The sequence below is a fragment of the Ambystoma mexicanum genome, chromosome 2p (assembly GCF_040938575.1).
Source record: "Ambystoma mexicanum isolate Mex_15411 chromosome 2p, UKY_AmexF1_1, whole genome shotgun sequence".
NCBI lineage: Eukaryota > Metazoa > Chordata > Amphibia > Caudata > Ambystomatidae > Ambystoma > Ambystoma mexicanum.
This window is the reverse complement of record NC_090923.1, coordinates 555,365,915-555,385,796: the sequence shown is the minus strand read 5'-3', so window position 1 is coordinate 555,385,796 and position 19,882 is coordinate 555,365,915. Positions and strand designations below refer to the sequence as shown.

Below are 19,882 nucleotides of genomic sequence, written 5' to 3'. Positions count from 1 at the left end.
ATTCACACTGTTTTTCCCGTTTCTCCTATGTCTGAAGTTATTTTGTGTATTTTTTCACTATGAAAGGTCTGGTGTCAGTACACCAGCTAGAATGTAAGTGGATAGCACAAATTTGTTTTTTATATGTATAGGCCTTTTGTGAGCCTTTTTATTCTTGGCATTAGATGTCCTAAAATAAAATGAATTGGTTTTTCAATGTATAATCTTTGTGGTATGAGTAATCTTAAATTTAATTAGATTATCTTGGATCTAACCTGGTGTTCCACAGGGACTAAAGGTAGGGGTAGTCGGCCTATCACTCTGTGTTTTGTCAAATAGTCTCCCATTTGATAGCGTTGACCCCCCAATAACAAAAAACAGGGAGTACCCATTTTTTAAACACGGGATAGGGATTGTGCCATACAAATACTCTGTTTGATTCAGACTCCACCTACCACGTCCACTCTCATTCTCTTTGTTTCCTGCTCTTTCCCCTCACACCTCCATCCTGTTTCATGCCCTTTAATTGTCTCTCTCTCTCTCCTGGACTCTGCTCCAACCTTTGATGTAACCTCTCCCTCCTCTGCACTACTACTCTCTCCACCATACTACTTCTCCCTCAAAACCATTACTCCTCCCTCAAAACCACTACTCACCCCACCACAGCACTACTCATTCACCCTCCTTCCACTCAGTGTCATTCACTTTACAATCACTCCTTCGACTAACTATACTCACCACAGCTGCCACACAAACACGCATACTCAAACTTCAGCACCACGTCCACTCACTAACCAACACCTCATTTTTTTCAGAAAACACCTCCACGCTCCACCACTCCTTCATCCCTCCTGCTGGTTTGTGGGTCTTCCACCTGCTCTGGTTTTTCCCCAATAATTCACACTTCCAACTTCCTGCTCATTGCTTATATCCCTCCTTCCTCACTGGGATTGGTCATCTTTCTGTGGCCAATCTGACCTTGTATTGGCCACCCGGGGTGGTGCTTTTTCATATGAATTCTGAAGTACCGGACTAAGTCCTGCCCACATTAGTTGCATGGACCCGTTGCAGAACAGCTGAGAAGACTATTTTCTCTGTTCGTGTTAGTGCCCACCCAGTCGGGTTGCCCCGCCGGTATCCCCAAGTAAGAATCGGGTTTTTGTTTCTCCACAAGTCTCTGGTGGTCTAGGGAAGCCCGTGGCTGCTGCGTCTGAACACCACACTTCCTTGGATGTACCGTGCAGCTGTCTCTGCTTCCATGTATAAGGGCTGTGGGTTTCTCTCTCCTCTTCCACCCCGGAGAATGATTCATGCCGGTAACTGGTGACATGCTGCCTGGTGGTCTGCTTGAGTCTTCTCTGTCATTGTTGTGTGGCCTCTAGCAGGAGCTCTCCTTGCTCTGCACCATACTGGATTCTCATGTTGATTCGCTAGGAAAATCAGAGGAAGAATGGCAAGCATTTTGCAACATATGTATGACTCGAGTACAATGTGGTCTGCACAGAAACAGAAACAAACTGGCACAAGAGCGGGAACTGGAATCGGGGTGACAGAAATTGGGGCCTTATCAACTGGCACTGTCCAATGCAGGGGTAGGACTGGCTCTGGATTTCTCCCTGGTGGGTCTCTCACCTCCAGCTGGGAGCAGTTCCTATACCCTCTTGACAAGGCCAAGTTACTGGCGTTGTCACATACAGTATTATCCAGCCCTACTCTCTTCTTTGGTTGCAGGTTTCTTTCTTATTTCTGGGTCTGAAAGGTATTTATTGCACCTATTCTTTATCCATCTCTCTGTTTTAAGCTCCATCTTCCATACTCAGTCTTTGGTTCATGTCTAATGGTTTAGTGTCTGTTCCCCCAATGCCAGGTGGTGAGAAGAGGCTATGAGGAAGCGTCTGGTGGAGCCAGGGAGCTTGGTGTAATGGTGCTTTGTAATGAGCTCTTCTCAAGGATTGTCAAAATCTACTCCTAGGGTACTGACATGTCCTTTCTGGCTGCAGGGTACATCTGTACTCAACCTGCCCCACCTTTATGATGTTCTGTCACATATCAGTCCTCCTCCCACTTTGGTTGCTACGCCTTCAGATCAGGGTCTTTCCCCTTTTACTTGCATTGACTCAGACTTCCTTTCTCAAACCTCTTTTGAATATCCCCCTCTTACACCCGATGTTCACAAACCTCCTCCTGTGGTCTCTTTCCTTCCCCTTCCTCTTTATGTTCACGTTCTTCTTACTTCATTTCCTCTATCACCTCCTCCTAATGTTCCCTTCCTCCACTTTAAATTCTTCTAACAGGATGTGTTGTAGCTTTGTATGCATGTGTGCAAGCACCGTTCTGTTCCTTTTAAGAATGTTTGCTTTTGAACGGGCCCTTTGTGAGTTTCACCATCAGCCCTTTCTCCTGCAGCACTCTCAACATCTGATGAAACCTCCGGTCATGTTTATCCTCCATCCTCCCCCACACCAGGATATCATCTTGAAAATAATTCACACCAGCCAGGCCCCCAAACAACTCTTGCATCAAATGCTGAAACACTGCTGCCGCCGACCCTAACCCAAATTACATCCTGCAGAACATGAAAGCCCTAAATGCCATGACAAAGGAAGTCAAATGGCATGAGGCCTCATGCAGCTCAATGTGATGGTAGGCCGAAGATAAATCCAATGTGGTAAACCATGACACTGGGCCATCGTAGTCAGCAGTTCGTTGATGTACAGGAGAGGGTGTCTGTCGACACAGATATTACTGTCCAGATCCTGCAAGTCTACACACATCCTTAGGCCCCAATCCTGCTTCCTCTCCAACACCACTGGCGATAGTACTCCGACTACTCAATTGCTACAATTACCCCCTCCTTCATCAGCTTGTTCAACTCCGTCTTGAGCCCCTCTCAAGCCAAAACTAGTACATTCCTCACTCTGTGAGCAACCAGCGTTAGTCACTTCCTCAGCACGATCTTGTGTGCGAAACCCTTCAACTTTCCTAGCTTGTCGCTGAACATGGTGGGATACATAACCTTGAGGCTTTCCTTAGACATTTGCCCCCCTGGCTCCACACACAATGCAGGCACAGCCCTTCCCGAGCATATTTGTATGTCCAACGCTGCCTGCTCTCTCCAACCAAGTACACTGGCTCCCTTATGTGCCACATACACCTTCCCCTTTATTTATCTCCCTTTGAATTGGATGCCAGCCCACTTGTACACCAACACAGTGAGGGGGCTTGGAGGATAGCTCAGGGGCAACGCTTTGTCATGGAAGCAAGATGACACAGTGCAACACAGGTTTGAATCCTGGTCTCATGCTTAGAAACTGGACTCCAATATTAGGCCCGTAATTAAGAAAAAATAATGAATTAAATTAATTAACCTGCCCGAAGGCACTGGGATGTTTGTTTGGCGGAACACATGTCTCCAGCAACTTATTTCTTAAAGGTCTCATTATACAACTCAGGAGACACCATGGTGTACAGGGACCTTGAGTCTACCATCATTTTGATGTCAGCAGCATTCACTGTCATCATATCCCACGGTCCATACTTCTTCTCCCCTTGGACATGGAGCAACAACCTCTCCTCTGCTACTGGGACCCTCAAATCATCTGGTTCTTGAACCAAATTAACCTTTCATTCGGCGTGAGCCTTCCTTAGCCACTCTGCACTGCCTCCCAAAGTGCCTACTCGTGCCTCACCTCCGACACTCCATGAACAGAGCCAGGCAGTCTCTGGCCTCTGTGGAGTGACGGTTACATGAACATCTATTGCAGCAGGGCCTTGTTGCAGCGTTGGGTTGCCCTTCTGTCCTCCTCCAGTAGAGTTGTCCCATCTCTGCCTTCTTTGTCAGGTACACACCCTGCACCATTAGCCCTCCACTGCTAACTTGCACACCAACTTTGTGCATCATTGCCCTAATACTCTTAGTAGTCTTGGTAGTCTCCTCGATTGCTCAGGCCATCTTCATCATCTTTTCGAGGGAGGGATCCCTTTCAATCCACAGTCTCTCCCTTATCTTCATGCTACACATGCCCATCATTATGCAGTCCCTTATGTATTCATCCAACACCCCGTGAACCTACATGTCACCATCAGGGTTCTGGGAGCTGTTACGTAACTGTCCAGGGACTCGTCAGAGCCTTGAACTCTCGAGAAAAAATGGTACCTCTCCAAAATGACATTCACCATCTTCCCAAAGCGTTTCATCAGCTTCTGTAGGGCGGTCTCATAAACACTCACCACCCTGTCTCCACTTTCAGCCTCTATGGTGACCTGTTTGCCTGACAGATGTCTGAAAATGCATAGGCCCTCCATCCCCAAACAGTTTAGTAGTGCTGCCTCCTTCTGTTCATCGGTGTAGCTTGCACAACCCACTGCCCTGAAGTAAACCTTGAAAGAATCCAACCACAGTTAACAGGGTATTGCTGGTTCCCCAGGGCTGGGCAAGTAGGACAGTGGGGGCTTTGCATGCATGCTGTGCATGCTGAGGACTTATGGTCACAGCTCCAATAACACACATGTCCTCTACAAATAAACTTAACTTCTCCTCTGTGTTAGAGGTGGGCACCCCTACCACAGTTAAATTCTGCTGGTGCACCTGACCCCGACCAGTAGTCACACTCACCTCCTTCGACCCTTCATCCCTCCACCACACCCCAGACACATCCTGCACAGAAATCCTCCCTCCGCACAGTGCCATCACGCAGCCACCACCCAGTCTAATCACCTCCCTGTGTGGAAGAAACATGGGCAAGCCTTTTCTCACAAAATGTGGACTCTTAACTCTCACCATGTCCCCCACCTGGACAAGCATACTTTGTGTCATGCACTCTCTCTTTCTGCTGCAACCCTTTGCTTCTCCTTTGCTGCAGCAACATCTTCCAAATTCAACACAGACTGCATACCCCCCACCCAACCATCCAGGACTGAGCCTCCCACTTGCATTCCTGCAACTCATGACCTCAATGGGCGCACACTCAGTCATCCTGTTATGTGTCTCCCTATGTGCCATGACAGCATCTGTCAACACAACCCGCCAATCCAAACCATTAGCCAACGCTAACTGAATCACTCCCTTCACAAATCCATTAGCACACTCTATCTGCCCATTGGCCCTTTTGTTGTACAACACAGTCCTACGATGTATCCCCCTTTCCTTCAAAAAATCCATCATCTCCTGTGAGACAAACTTTACACCGTTGTCAGTGACAATGCCCTCCGGTCAACCCTGCCTGGCAAAAACTTCCTTAAGAAACGTCAGCACCGAACCAGTCAGACCAGAACGCATAGGGGCACACTCAATCCACATATACGTGTAATCAATCAAAGCAAAAACGAACCTCTTCCCCTCACCCAACACATCAAAAGGTCCCATCATGTCCAACGCAACTTGGCTCCACACCGTGTCCGAATCACAACTGGATGCACCGGCTGCGTCATGGCCACCTGACTCTTATCACTCACAGCACATGGAACACAGTCCCTGACCACTCTCTCCATGACACTGTCCATCACAGGCCACCAGCAACACTCCCTCAACCTCTTCTTGGTCAAAGTGAACCCCAGATGTCCATCATGGGCTAAAACCACCAACCGACCATGTACACTGGCCCCCCCTTGTCACACGCCAAGCATGCTCCGCAAGGTCATTGGCAACTAGCGCATACCTTTTACCAATCTCCAAATCCTTAATGTCAGTCCACCCTTCCTGCAAACCCCTCCTAATCTCTACCAACTCTGGATCACAAGGGCTCTCCCTTCTCCACTCCTGCTTGTCTATCCCTGGTAGGACATGCGCAACCTAAACACACACCTTACTCATCAAACTCTCCACCTCACCTACATGCCCTGGAAACTAAGCTAGACAATCTGCCACTGCATTCCTCAGACACAGAACGTACTCCACCACAAAGCTATAGTCCTGCAACCCCACCATCCAACACGCAATTCTTGGGGAACCTGACCCCAACCCCTTGATAGTAAGTACATGCACAAACAGCTTATGATTGGGCTGCACCACATAGGGCAAAGCCCACAGAAACGTCTGAAAATGCTTGGACGCCCAGAACACAGCCAGCGCCTTTTCAATGACAGAGTACCTGGTCTCTGGGTCGCACAAAACCCTAGACGCAAACGCCACAGGCTTTCCTTTCTGCTCATTCCTTTGTGAGTGTTAGGCAAGGGGGGGGCGTGTGTTGTAACTTTGTGCGCATGTGTGTGTGCACCATTCTGCATTTCTTTTAAGAACGTTTCCTTTTGGTTTGAGGCAATCGATTCAATACACTGTGGGCTGCCACAAAGTAACTTACCTCCATTGTCTGCCTCTTCTTCCCCCAGTGGATCCCCGATGGACTGACCATTTCAGGATGATTCTCTTCCTCCTTCTTAATTTCTTTCACCACCTCATCCTCTTGTCTCAAACCCTGCTCCTCCGACCCATGCTCTTTCTCCTCTCAAAATTCTTCTACTCGCCAACTGTCTTCAAACATTTTCCAGCTGCTCTTTCTCCAAACACTCACACTACCAAATTGAGAACATGGGCTTATACACCCCAGGATCCCCTTCCCCTAGGCTAGACTCCATGTGAGGGTTTGCACCTTTGTGACCAGATTGGTCAGGGGATGGGATTGGTGGGGTATTACCTAGCACACCTGTTTTCATTCAAGGCCAAGTGGGCTTGATCAAGCCTTCAAATGGCCGATCTGCCATTTTGGATTTTACTGTGCCTCTGTTAGGCTGCCCCCAGAGCTGCAAGGCCTGTAATGTAGTGTTTAACATGGTGCCCTGTTGTAAATAATACAAATTATACATCATTTGTTACTTGCATTCCAATCATTTACAAGTCCCAAATTCCTACGGTGACTGTGTTTTGAAGGACGATGGATGATGTCCAGTGACTGCCCCCTGCCAACTGACGAGAAATAAATGAGAATGACTATGGGATGCCCCGTAAACTTTCTCTGGGCCAAACAAGGCAGTATTTTCTATTTTTTTTTTGTTTGAAACTTTATTTTAAGATTATAATAGTAACAAATACAAAACAATTAAAAGAAACAACAACATTTAAAAATACATTAGCTTACAACATGTAACCTGTACATATTTCAAAAAAAAAAAACCCACCCACAAGCAGGGTCCACATCAAATCATCAGTTAGAAATCAATACATGTCGAGGAATTTCCCCCCTATTCTCTCAAATACCATAAGTTTCTTGTTCCTACGAAATATAACCCTTTCCATCTCAGCCATATCATGCATTTCATCAATCCAAATTTCAATCAGAACAGGATTTGACGTCTTCCACCCTCTCAAAATCATTTTCTTACCAACCATCGCACCACGATAGAGCCACTTCCTTTGAGATAATGATAGATCCTCCAAAAGAACGTCTCAACCGAGTATCAAAGTCTTAAAATCAAAATTTATTTTCTCATCCAACACTGCATCACAAATCCTACCAAATAGTACACGTCCAAAGCATATGCTCAAATGTACCCATATCATGAACACATGACCAACAATCTGAGTTGTCTGACATTCCTCTATTGAACAGCCTTTCTGGAGTCCAGTACACTCTATTGATGATTTTAATCTGTCGGGACCTTTCCACTAAACCTAAAGAGCATAGTCTTGTATTATCACAAATACGTAACCAGTGATCTTTTTCAATAGCACACCCAATCTTTCTACTCCATTCCTCCCTCAACAAAGCATTCTGTTCAGACTTTCCAGCAATCAAACCATAGACACGACTCACCTGACCACCTCCACCCACTTTAGGATTCTGCCATAACAAGCTAACATCTAGACCTCGCTCTGAGTCAATATCTCCAACAGCTCTTCGGATTTTACGGTAATCACTCGCATTGAAAAGTGAAATATTGAATTTTGATTGCAACGCCCTTGAAGTCAACCAATTCCCATTCTCAAGCGGTCTTCCACCCATCGCACTCCCGCCAGAAACCATTCCGACCAAAACAAGGTTTTCCCATCACATCTAATACCTGGATTCAACCAAATTGAAGCCTTAGCATCTCTCAAGGCATCATACCCCAAACAATCATTCAGACTCTTCCATGAACTATGCAGGCATTTTGTCAAAGGGTCAGCTACACCCGGTATATTTGATACAGTTGTCAACAGAGCTCTAGGGAGTAAAGGACCAAAATGACTACTCTCAGCACACAACCATTCCTCCAGAATTGGCTTCATAACTTCCATTAATGTTTGTGACATATAAGCCAAGTGGTAAGACCTATAATTTGGCACACCCAATCCTCCCTTTTCGAGGGGCAATTGTAATTTACATAGCTTCAACCTCGGCATTTTATGGTCCCATAAAAAACCCTGTGTCAGCCTATCAAATTCCTTCCAAAATTTCTTTCCACTATCCAGAGAGATAATGCTAAGTACATAATAAATTCTTGCCGTGGAGTCCATTTTCAGTGCGTTAACCTTACCCCACAAGGACAAATGTAAAGCACTCCATCTCTCCAAATCAAGCTTATATGCAGTACAGACCATGTTCATGTTTTCCGTTACATATTCACATAAATTCGGTAAGATCCAAACACCTAAATACACCAATTTACTAGTGCACCATTTAAAACCCCACTGTGTAACAAAGTTCTTATCACAAAGCGCCACCACCGGTAGTAATTCTGACTTGGACCAGTTTATTTTATAACCTGATATTCGTTTATAGTTTGTCAAAATGTTCATAAGGGTTGGAATTGAAAGCCTAAGGTTTTTCAGAACCAACAGCATGTCATCTGCATAGAACCACACCTTTTGTTGTACACCCCAACAGCTCACACCCTGTAGATTTTCCTCCAGCCTTAGCACTAGTGCCAGAGGTTCAATACTAATGACAAAAAGCAGTGGGGAGAGGGGACATCCCTGTCTCATACCTCTCTCCCATTCAAATGTCCCAGATCTAAGACCATCAGTATTCACGTCAGCCATTGGTTTGTTGTAAAGAAGTTTAATTCAGGAAATATAATTTGGACCAAACCCCATCTTCTCCAGGACCTTGAACAAGAATTGCCAGTTCACCCTGTCAAAGGCTTTTTCTGCATCTAGGGAAAGAACTGCAGTGTCTTTCTTTGACCAAGTAGCAATAGAAACAGTGCACAATAGTTTCCTTATGTTGCTTGTGGTATTCCTCTCCTTCACAAAACCCGATTGATCAGGATGAATCAATTTTGGCAATACATTTTCTAATCTCAGAGCCAGAATTTTTGCCAAGATTTTGTTATCGACGTTGAGTAAACTAATTGGCCTGTAACTGGTTGCTAACGTCTCATCTTTTCCCTTTTTCAAGAACACTGACGCCATAGCGTGTCGCGTAGTAGGCGGGAGTAAACTATTTAAGTGGGATGTTTTGAACATGTCCAATAAGAGAGACAAAGCAGAATTAGGCAGCCACTTGTAAAATTCAACTGGTAGACCATCTGGTCCAGGAGACTTTCCCGTATTCAATGTACTGATTGCTTTTTTCACCTCATCCAATGATATATCTTCATCTTAGGAAACCGATTCCATTCCCGTAACTGTTGGAATCGGTAAACCCGACAGGAACCCACCATCATCTGAGGAGATATGTGTTTCGTTTTTTTAACAGGTCAGAATAAAAATTCTGGAAAACCTCGTTGATTTCTTTAGGTCTGAAAGTGATCTGGTTATCTTGTCCCCGAATGGAAGTTATAGATCTTTCCGACTCACTCTTTCTCAGTCTAAATGCCAACCAACGGTCACATTTTTTTCCTTTCTCAAAATATGTAAATTTCTATTTAAAATGTTTTTTGTCTGCTACATCTGAAATCAGATTTCTCAATTCCAGACGCAAGTGTTTAAGTTTCTGAATCAAGATTGAATTTCCAGGATTAAGCATTAAAACTTTAGTGACGTCCTTACTGCTTGTCTCCAACTCCCGATGTCTACAATCAGTACTCTTCTTTAGACCACTTGCCAAACTGATGAGCATACCTCGCACTGTACATTTAAAGGCTTCCCAGACAGTGGTAGGGCAGACCTCCCCTGTGCAATTTCTGTGGCAATTTTCTCCATGCCTTTTTCATCATCCAAAACCCTAGTGTTCATCCTTCATGTATAATTTTTGTGCAAAGCGAAGTCAAGCTTTATATACATGATAATATGAGCATGGTCTGACAATACAATATTTCCAATATTGGACTTTAAGTAATTTTTAGTAATCCTTTCGGAAGTTAGCAACATATCCAGCCTCGAATATGTCAAATGTGCACCTGAATAAAAGGTGTAATCCCTGGTCAATGGCTGTTCAACCCTCCACCCATCCGTTAAATTGTGTTCTTTTAAAAGGTCAATCAGAGCTCTAGAGTGGCTGTCAGTTGGTCTGCCATATCTTGAATTGGATCTATCCACATTCTGATCAAGAACTACATTAAAATCCCCACCCAGGACAATATTTCTTGCTCCCAGATTTTGAATAACTTGAGCCACCTTCCTAAAAAAGGAGCCATCGTCAACCGTAGGTGCATAAATATTACAGAAAATTACATCAGTACCTTGAATATTAGTCAGTATGGCAACAATCCTACCATCTTTGTCTGAAAATTCCTTTAAAACTTTTATTGGGGCATTTTTTCTAATCAAGATCACTACCCCCCTAGATCTTGAGTTGAACATTGAACCATACACTCTTCCAACCCATCCCTTCTGTAGAACATCAATTTCCTCCTTAACTAGATGCGTCTCCTGCAGAAGACAAATGTCCCTTTTCAGACCATTTAGATAAGACATAACCTTCTTCCTTTTTTCGCACATTATTTAAACCATTCACATTCCAGGTGACTGTTCTCAAAAGGCCATCCATTCTGAATATTAGATTTAGCCCAGGTTTTCAGGTCTGTAGAGAACTATCAATTGGTTATAAAACCTCAATAGAATAACAAGACGTGAACCCTGCTTCCCCAACCCCAATGTAGATGCAAAGCGCAAAAACCAGTGGATAATATGTGTTCGTATACTACAAATGGAGATGTCCGGCGCCCTGGACACCTCTCCTTATTTTATCTGAACTCTTAAACACCTTTGAAAAACAACAATAAAAGAAAAACAACATCCCAAACCCACATCCAAAGTAAATTCCCTAAAGAACAACGTCCTCCCCATTTTATTGATTTAAAAAAACAAAACATTTATACACTCCCAATTAACCCTTGTTCCAACACCATGAATGAAAAGCTCAAACATTTTAAGAAGAAGAGTGGGTGGAATGAAGGCAGCCTTCCACATAGACAATATATATTATTGATCTATCTAACAATCATGCAACATCTATAAAACATAAGCCCATAAGGGCACCCTCCTCCCATCCAGAACTATCAACCAAACCAAGTGCTGTTGAAAAACCCTATTCAATTGTAAAACTGGAACCAATCAAATAAAACATTAAACAAGGGACATTCTATAACCCTGCCATTCTCCAAAACAACCTTGTCCCAGTCCCATGTTAGACTCCCGCACACACCAATACCCCAATGCCCAAACCCACCTGTCAATAAAAAAGGGCCCAATGAAATCCCAAGATCTTCCTATGAATAACCAACAAGCATGCAAAGTATATATGGCATGGGATCAACAATACATGTAAACGAACCACAGACAATCAATCCAACACAGGATTAAAGGTTGACTATCCGCCAAAATATATCCACATCCATTGAGAGATAAAAAACATGAGACAGAGCTAGACTAAAATCTTAAAACTGGTGTTTCATCATATCCCAATCGTGTGTTGATTGTGTGGCACCAGATACTAACCTATTAAAGGGCAAATAACCATACCACCCATGCCCACCATATACAGAAAACCAAATGAGTGAAGCCTTCAATCATATCGCCTGAGCAGTCAAAAACTCCAGACAACATAGTAATTCCATGGGAAAAGATGACATTCATGCAGATTTCGGCAGACATTACATAAGGGTTCAATCTAAAAAACAAGAACTTCACATCATCCACGATAAACCATATACATAATTAGTGTACATAATCCATCGAAACCACACTTATATTTAAAACCACCACAGACTGTCATAGTCCGGAGTGCAAGGCATGTAGGTGATTATGCTCCTGTTCCGCAGCAGTATGGATGCATTTTGTTTCTTACAATTGCAGTAGACATTGCCAATCCCAAGCAATAAAACTGCACTGGCAGTTTTAGCTGCTGCTGTGCAATTATTCAAGTTCGAAGGCATACAGAAAATCATCCATCCACTTGAAAATAGTCCTGTCCAAGCATACGCAGTCTCAGTGATCTTACCGCATGCATCGTTTTGACCAGCTTCTCTGGGGAGGGATGTATTGATGTGCGGAGTGGACAGGAGGGCTCCGATGAATTACAGTCCCAACAATGTCACCTGACTAGCGTCGTCTGTGTAACGCCGACTATGACGCTTATGGACTTCCATTCACATACGAGCCATGAGAAAACGAGGCTGATCAGCTGATCTAACACACGCGTACGCGTGCATGGAGAAGTCTTTTACCCCATTCCCAAAGCCTGCAGAGCGGAGTGAATCTGAACGAAAATGAAAGTGATGAAGTAAGCATTCTTTAAATCAAAAGGAAAACATTGAACTGTAAAAACAATGCAGCACCATTTTAATGGGCGAGAAAACAGACAAAAATGTTCCAAAACGAATATACATTAAAAAAACTAATAATAACCTTCTCACAACAGGGAGGACATCAGAAATGGATTAACCCATAGTAGTGGAGCCATTCTTTGACACATATAACCATTTCACAGCTTCAGCAGGGTCATATGTTGTCTTCTCACCATCCGGAAAAACCAATGTTAACAGGTTCATCCTGTTTAAAAAAGCCTTAATACCCATAGTTTTTGCCTGATCCTTGGGACCTTTAAAAGATTTCCTAATTTTCAGCACCTCTTTGGGGTAATCCGGGTAGATTGGGACTCTGTTACCTTTGAAAGTGGCAATTTCTCTGCTCCTGGCTGCTCTTAGTATGTCTTCCTTGCTTCTAGAGCTTATAAGAGAAACCAGGATCTGTCTTGACTTGGAAATCAGTTTCCTTCCCACTCTGTATGTATTGTCAATGTCATTGGAGGTAATATGATCACATCTGTAGGTAGTTTTAAATACATCCAGTACAGTTTTGATCAAGTTTTCCTCTGGTGATTCTTCAATGCCCACTATCCGCAGATTCTTGCCTCTTATCTTGAGAACAATCTCCATAGTTTTCACAGTTCCTTTGTGAAATTCATCCCACAGGTTTTTATAAGCCATGTAGCTACCTGAGATCTCAGAGGACGTAGAGGCAGTCCCATTTTCCAGGGCAGAAACGCGACCATCAATCTGGGAAACTTTCATGGTGAGATCTTCCATAGAAGCCTTGACATCTCCCACATCCTGTGCCACTTTATTCAAGTCTTGTGCCATCTTTAAAAGGAGAGAATAAATATCCTGAGGGCCGAGTACTTCTGTCATCTCAGAGGTTGATTTAGGCTTCTTAGGGATGGGGTTATCAGCCACTTCAATCTTCTTTTTTGTTGAGTTCATATCTTTTCATAATCCACAAAGGAGAGGGCCAGGAGCTGCTGGATTATGCTGCTGCCTCTGCTGCCTGCATTCTAGAATCTCCAAGACAGTATTTTCTAAATAAAGGAGGTGGAGGGGGACAGAAATGAGGTCCTTCCTGATATCCTAGAGTGGTTGGTGAGTGTTGCTTGTTCTATCATGGCAGTCACCTGAACAACCATCTAACATTTACACCTGCCTGTAAATGTTACTGCAAGTTTTTTCACTCAAATAGCGTGCTTTTTTTCTATTGAGGCACATTCCAAACTCATGAGTGTGAATGTTGGTTTAGGTTTGCTGTCTACAGTGGTTGGTGAGTGTGGCTTCTTCAGTCAGGGCTGCCATGCTCTGCAACCTTCCATGACACCTGCAGGTGAGAATGGGGATATGGAAGTGCAGTGATCTGCATATGAACGTGTGCGTGATTACATGGATATGGATGTGGATGGTGATGTGGACCTGGAAGGTTATTTGGATGACGACATTGATGTGGAGATGGACAATGATGGATGGCTATGCCTATGTGTAGGTGATTGGTTATGTATATGCGGAAAGCAATGTGGATGGTGGTGATGAGCTATATGGTAAATTGGATGTAGATGATGAATTTAATCTGTGTGAGGGTGGTGAAACAGTGCTGGTCAATAGTATGCTGTGTGCTTTGTATGAATTCAATGCTCCAAGGTGGCAGCAAGTTGGAAAGTATAGCCATAGATCACAACCCCTTTCCATCATTTTTCACCACTATCAATACATGATACCAAAATGAAAATCAGTCTGGACTTTTGATCAGCATCGTCAGAGATCATACTCTTTCTGTGTCGGTCATGCCATAGTGTTGGGTCCAGTGAAGCATCTATGGTGCTGTGGGCCAGGTTGACATTCTGAGTCTTAGGGTGAGGTCTTAGTTGGGGCCAAAGTTGCATTCTGGACAAAGCTTTCCCTTGTTTGTTTGTTTGTTTATTTAATATAGCGCAAAACCAAACCCGCAGGTAGCCGGGCGCAAACATTACAAGAATACTTGAGAACTTGGTTACAGTGACAAACACAGAAGTAAGCGGTAGGAGCAGATTCAGAAACATTATAGATTGCATGTGTTAACTGCATGGCTAAAATTGGACCTATGTGGTGCGAATCGCGATGTCATGGTGACTGGCACCGCCTTGCATTATGCATATTACTAATGTGTAAAATGATTCTCGTCTCTCTACAGTGTGTTTTTTTAATGGGCTGTGGTGTTGTAAATTACAGCAACATGGCTGTAGTTGTGCTTCTAAATACTTGGTGAATGGGATGAAACTGGTTTGAGACTTTTGTATTATCTTCTGGTACTGTACCTCCACCCGCGAATCCTTTAAATCCTGGCAATGGACTTGTATTTACTCCAGACCATTCCAAAAGTTGAGCTACAAATTGATTTATGCCATCAGAGACTTTCCCTTGTGCTTGTTCGTCCATCAATATATCTTCGGAGGGGTTGGAGCATGCCTGCATGACAAGACTGTTCCTTTTTGTAGACATCCCAGGTTAGCTAGTGGAAGGTGGTAGATTAAAGTCCACGCCATCTTAATAATTGGATCGCTGCAGAGAATGAAAACAAGTGCTGTCAAGCACCACTGAATAAATCATCTCTGCCACTGCTGAGAAGTCCTTTTACTATTCTAGTCAAATATTAGCCAATATTTTCTATAGAAGGGAACTGATAATGGAAATTTAGACCCCTGTTCTGCACTGGCCAAGGCCATGACTGACACAACTGATGTATTTGTTCCTAAAAAATCATCCATAGGTTGCCTGAAACTTTCAGCTCCTTGGTACTCCGAGACTCTCAGGTTGCTCAAACAAGCCTGTCGCTGGGCAGAATGTAAATGGTATAGGCACCTTGAGCCCTCCGCCAAACAGATATACAAATCAGCCATGACAGTATATCACACTGGCATTAAAACAGCTAAAGCTCTGTTTTTTGCTAATCACATTTTGAAAGCTTCCTGCTCTGCTTGGTAACTATTCAGTGTGGCTAGGGAACTGTCAGCGCCTGTGCGGCCGCTGGCCGATATTTTGCACACACAGTGTGATCAGATTGGTTCTAATTTTGGTGAGAAGATCCATAAGATCTGGCAGTCTATTGAGGCTGCCCGTCCGGGCTCACAGAAGTTGTGTAGGTCGGCTCCATTTAATACTTATCCAGTAAGCTCTTTTCATTTTGCTCCAGTGACTGTGAACATGGTTCTGTCCGCTTTATCTAAACTTAGATCAGCCTCTCCTGCAGACCCTATTCCTTTGTCTGTCATTCAAGCCTTTCCGGAAAGGCTATTGCCTTATTTACAGCAGCTCTACATCATTCGTTTTTAACGGGGATGATCCCCAAGACCTTAAAGCATGCAATGGTTTTTCTGCTTCTTAAGAAGGCTTATCTTGAACCGTCATTGGTAGAGAATTATCGGCCCATCTTACTCCTCACAGGTCTCAGGAAGCTGATGGAGGCAATTGCCACTCCGCAATTCTCCCAATTCCTTGACGCCAAGTGTCCTCCACCCATTCCATAATGATTTCAATTCTTGATGATACCTTGCTCGTGCAAGATCGCAGAGAGGTCAGAGTACTGATTCTCCTTGACCTCTCTACAGCTTTTGATACTATCGATCACAGGATTTTACTATGAAGTCTGGAACGGATTGGTATCACTGGCTCTCCTCTTTGAGGGTTTTCGTCATTTCTGTCTGAGAGATTTCAGATAGTGTCGCTCTTTCCATTTAAATCCTTGCCATTGACACTTATGTGTGGCATACCTCAGTATTCAGCATTATCCCCCCTGTTGTTCAACTTGTATCTGCGCTGTAAGGAACTCATGGTGGCAACAGTAAAGACAGACACAAGTGATCACAGTTCAAAGGTGTTTATTAGACTGTAAAGGTAGGTTGGAAAAATGCCTAATCTAAACCTCAATCTAAGATTGGAGCAAGCTTCGACCATCAAATAATAATAAGGCAGTCCTGGTGGCGTCTTGTCAAATAAAAGGACCTATAATAAGTGTTAGGGAGAATTCTCTGTTTAGGCTGAATTTCCCTACCTAGTGAGTCCCCCAGCAGCTTTGCTGGATTTCTGGGGTTTATTTTTTTCTCCTGCCAAGAGTGAGACTCTTTTACCCTCACTCTTGGGCATGTTGAAGTGTGTTGTCTTGGTTAAACCTTGTGTTGAATGGGCTATGGGGTCTTTTACTCCATAGGGCCTCATGTATTTTTTGGATGTGGGTTACACAGCACCCTCTGTGCCGTAACCCAGGGGTGTCCTAGGGACTCCCCAACATAGACTCCATACCCTGGGACTGACTACTGTCTCCCAGGACATGTAAAGTCACCAACGACTTTACTAGTCTTAAATCCTGAACAGAACCAGTACAAACCATCATATTGTGGACGTACTGGCTGGGGCAATTCGATTGCCCCAGGGTCTGTTAGTCGAGGGGGCACGTCTCCGTCCCCCCTGATCGAGTTTTGGCTGGTGGCAGTGGAAACTACTTTTTATATTCGACCGCGAATATTTTCCTATGGGATTTCCCATTGTTTTAGGCTAACACATTTAATTATTTATTTACGGTAGCCTTAAACATACCGCCGGTTTATATATTTATTATTATAACTCCGGTTGGGATTTTTTTGCCAAAACTTGATACTAAAATGGCGTTGGCATTCGCCTCTGTAACTCTGACCCAAAGTGGAGCCCTTTGTCCCACTTTTGGCGGGCTTCTCCACAGAAGCCCTCCAAAGTGGTGCCACTCTGTCTGGGGTACTTAGGAGGGGTGGAGGGGGATTTAGGCACCCTGGACTGAGTTACCTAGGTAACTCAAGTCGCACTCCGTCCTGATTGGCCCAAGGGGTGAGCCGGCCGGCTCACCACTTAGCATGGTTGAGTGACAGCTAGGCTGGGTGAATGGGGGTTTGCTGCATAAAAGCAGGGCTTTGGGGACTGGAACTTCAGAAGTCGCCACAGGACCTAAGAATCCAACGAGGGACGAGCTGAGCTGATCTGCTACGACGACACCGCCGGTGGAGCCCTGCTGAACCATCTCACCACTTTTCCCGACGACCGAGAACTCTTAACGGAGTGGCTCCTTCCCTTGACTGGTGGGGACAACCAGTTTTCACCTTCTTTCCGTTCTTCGAGGTATCCCGTGGCCGCCTTGCCAGTGCCAAGCACCCCGGCAACCGGAACCCCACCACTTTTACCCCAACCGCGAAAGTCGGTACAACCCTTTAACCGGAGGACTCCGCGGCTGGTTTCTTCCCGGGCAGTGCAACGACCTTCTTCTTCTGCTCTTCAGCGAGATCTTCTTCTCCCCTGACCGACGTCGAGCCTTGCTGCCACTGCCTGGAACAACTGCCCCCGCTGGAGGATCCTTTCCGTTAAGGTACCGTGTTCCGCCTGGCTTCCCTTGCCACCGACTGTACGAGGTAGTTTTAGCCCTCGGCTTTCGATCCTGGGATTGCCTGGGACACTTTGGCTAAACTTTCTGAGCCTCTCTAACTCTTTTCCGAACTCTTTTGCAAGACTCTGAATCCCTACCAACTGTGTGATCTTGGGCACGTTTTCGCTCTGTCTGCTCTAAGAGTGGGCCCTGCTTAGTGACTTTTGCTCACCTGTGACTTTGTGCTTCTTTGAGCTTACCAAAAGTGTTCTTGACCTTAGAGTGGTGTGTTTATCCTAATTCTGCTCTTTTTCCCTCCCTTCTTTAACCTACTAGAGTGTCATCTAACGTTAAGCGCTCACCTCTGTTTTAATTATGTGGTGTTAACCTAGAGTTGTCTAGATAGGAATAAGGATTGGGACTGCTTTCCACATAACTGTGTTTGGAGTGTTTTATTATATTTTGCTAGAGTGTTTTCAATTTGTGTGTTCTTAAAAATAAATAACTATATACTTTTGAAACCAAGCTCTGGTCAGTGTTTGCTTGTGCTATTGTGCCTGAGTACATATTGTGTATACTTTGCATACTGCCTAACTCTTCTTGAGAGAAGTCTGACTGCTCAGCCACAGCTACCAGGTAAATCTGGGTGGTACAGACTGCTACCAAGTGGGTTTACTGCTATACCTGTAGTCTTAAATCTTTTGCAGTGTTCCCCAAGGGAACTGCACAGGTTTCTGCCTAACACTGGTGTACAGCGGTGGGATTTGTATTGAGTATACATTTTATTGTGCTCTAGATACCTTAGTGCAACTAACCACAAAGCTTAGCACTGTAAAAGTAATCCTCTAACATGTCAGTTATAGAAAGCTATAGTCAAGAGTCCCTTGCAGCCAAAACTGCTGATTGTTTAAGAGTGCTCTGTAAACATAAGGATCTCCTGACTAAGGGCAAGAAAATGGAGCTGATTGAAAGATTGTTAGCTAACCAAAGTCTGGGTGATGGTTCAGAGCAACCTACCACTCCAGCAACTGTAGATGACAGTATTGAAATTAACATGGAGCAAAATGTTGATGATTCTGAGGAAGAGTCAGAAGAGGAGGGTGAGGCTGTTGTGACTGTCCCCCCTAGGCCTCTGCCTGCTCTACCTGCTGTACCCACTGGACCTTTACCAGGTCCCACATTTAGTCCTCAGTACTTTGAACTGGAGAAAATGAAACTAGAATTGGAGTATAAGAAACTTAATGCTCAAACTGACAAAGAACTAAGGCTAAGGGAAATGGAGCTCAAGTATGACTTAGAAATGAAGAAATTATCTGTTGAAAATGCTTCTCTCTCTGGCTCATCTAGAAGTTCCAGTCCTAAAAGACCCCGGATGCCTAAAGAATTGGTTGGTATGTATGAGCCTAAGTTGGATGTGTTGGATTGGTTGTCTCTGTTTGAATATAATCATGGGCTCCAGAACATCACAGGAAATGACTTACTCACCTGGTTGTTCTCTAGGCTTCCCCCTGTTGCAACTGATGTGGTAATGGAGATGGGGGAGGAGGATAAGAAGGACTATGAATGTGTGAAGCTAGCTTTGATAGCTAGATTTGGGAAGACCCCTTCCCAGTATCTTAAGAGGTTTAGGAGCCTCAAAAAGCATGATGGTACCCCTTGGGCTACCTGGGTGAGTGAAGGGTTGAAAAACTTAGAGGGATGGATTAAGGGTTACAAGGTGAACACTTATGAAGGTATGAAGAATTTGTTTATGTTGGAGACTATTTATGATGCCTGCTCTCCTGAGCTCAGACAACACTTGGCTGATTCCAAGGAATTAGATTCCCGGAAGCTAGCTAAGGCTGCTGACTTGTGGGTTGCCAACAGGGCCACTCACAAGGACTCTGGGGTAACTCAGAAGAGGGATGGGGAGAAACAGCC

General features: G+C 44.3%; 1 protein-coding gene across 1 annotated transcript in view; it reads right to left on the bottom strand.

Annotated features, from left to right (window-relative positions):
* ABHD14B (abhydrolase domain containing 14B) overlaps positions 1-12,416 on the bottom strand; it is a 120,541-nt gene extending 108,125 nt beyond the window's left edge. The window contains exon 1 of the mRNA XM_069644018.1: positions 12,279-12,416. The gene's annotated coding sequence lies outside the window, so the exon portion shown is untranslated. The remainder of the gene's footprint in view (positions 1-12,278) is intronic.
* Between the last annotated feature and the right edge of the window lie 7,466 nt (positions 12,417-19,882).